Genomic DNA, 1,550 nt, shown 5'->3' with positions numbered 1-1,550 from the left:
TTTATTTCATGCAAATTTACCAGTGGGCAGATGGAAACATTTGAGTTGCCTCTCAATTAGATCATAATTAGTAATACTAATGGTTTTATTTCTCCTAATATACTATCTAGGCTGTCATGTTCATATTCAGGGATTTTTATTTCTGCTATTGTTACCAAGATAAAGTGTCATTTTTTTTTAATGAAAATTATATTGGGGCTGGGAAAAAAAATTAAAAATAGCAAGAATTTTTCCTTTTTAGAAATCTGCCTTATCATATGTAGTTAAAATACAAAGCCAGTGCCTGCTTTGGGTAAAGGGTATGGTGAAGTGTACTTTCTTTTATAGTCTGACTGCCATCTCCTTTTCTTCATTCCTCTTTTTCAGCATTTTTCTCCTTTGGATTGCCCCTCTCTCCAGGCACTCCATCATTCAAGATTTCACCTCCTTCTGGGCTCCCCATACCCTTCCTTTCTGGCCATATTCCTGCTAAAGCCCATTAACTCCAGAAAGCCTTCCACTGCCTGGATTTTTCACTGCTATCGTATCTCATTCTGTTATTCTCTTTACCTGGGGTCCATGCTGTCTGTACCTCCTAAAAGGTCCATGGAATTAAGGGAAGATTAGAGGCCATTCAAAATTTCTCCCTTCCAAATAACAATGCTTTTAAGCAGCAGTGTCTGCTAATAAGGTCCTCTGGCCAGCCCTCAAACAAAAAGTTAACTCCCCTCTGACACTCCCCCCCCACACACACACCCACACACACTATCTGGGTTCCATTAACCACCTCTCAGTGTTACCCTTGTCTCTGCTTGACTTTTCCATCCTGAAAAGCCAGGATGGGTTTGGGAGAGGTGCAGGACTGCATGAATACAGACTCTAGACATGGAATTTATAACTTTGTTCCTGTCACCCCTTCTGAACATCTCACCTCCAATGTTCACATAGAGCTAGCTGCTTCAAGATGCAGATGACATCATTTTTTTTTAACTATAGTGCCAGGCAATCATGGTTTACAAACTAGTATGAAGTATACAAACTCACTTTACTCAGCTAGGTCGCATAAGTTAACAACTCTAGACTCAGCACATTCAGTTGAAGATTGCCTAAAGCACTGCACCAACTCTTCAAAGTCTTTCCTATTTCACTTCTGGGCAGGGCGGCAGATTTTGTAACTCAATCATTTGGATCGTTCTCTTTTCCTCTTGGTACAATTTTAATTCCTCTATTCCAATATTAAATTATTTCAGATTATTTTTAACAATGAGAACCTCTGGTTCTTTAGAAGAACACTGTGAAACTGAGAGTTAGAGGAACTTTTCATTCTACAGATGGGCATCTGGGTTGAGCACTAATACAAGACCCAGTTCTCTTCCCTGGTGGAAACTTCTCTAAATTTTATTCTCTATAGCATGGATCCATGGAGCCCTCTTTCCTGGTGGAAATTTCTATTAGAAAAATCAAAACTCAGTATAAAAATTAGTTTTGAGATACATGGCTACTATATAGCCAGCTTTATTATGTTAATTAATTTGCATTTATTTTATCTCCATTGACGTAAAAGTTTCCTT

The sequence above is a fragment of the Pteropus vampyrus genome, unplaced genomic scaffold (genome assembly GCF_000151845.1).
Source record: "Pteropus vampyrus isolate Shadow unplaced genomic scaffold, Pvam_2.0 Scaffold1, whole genome shotgun sequence".
NCBI lineage: Eukaryota > Metazoa > Chordata > Mammalia > Chiroptera > Pteropodidae > Pteropus > Pteropus vampyrus.
The sequence above is the reverse complement of the archived record's forward strand: the minus strand, read 5'-3'. Positions refer to the sequence as shown.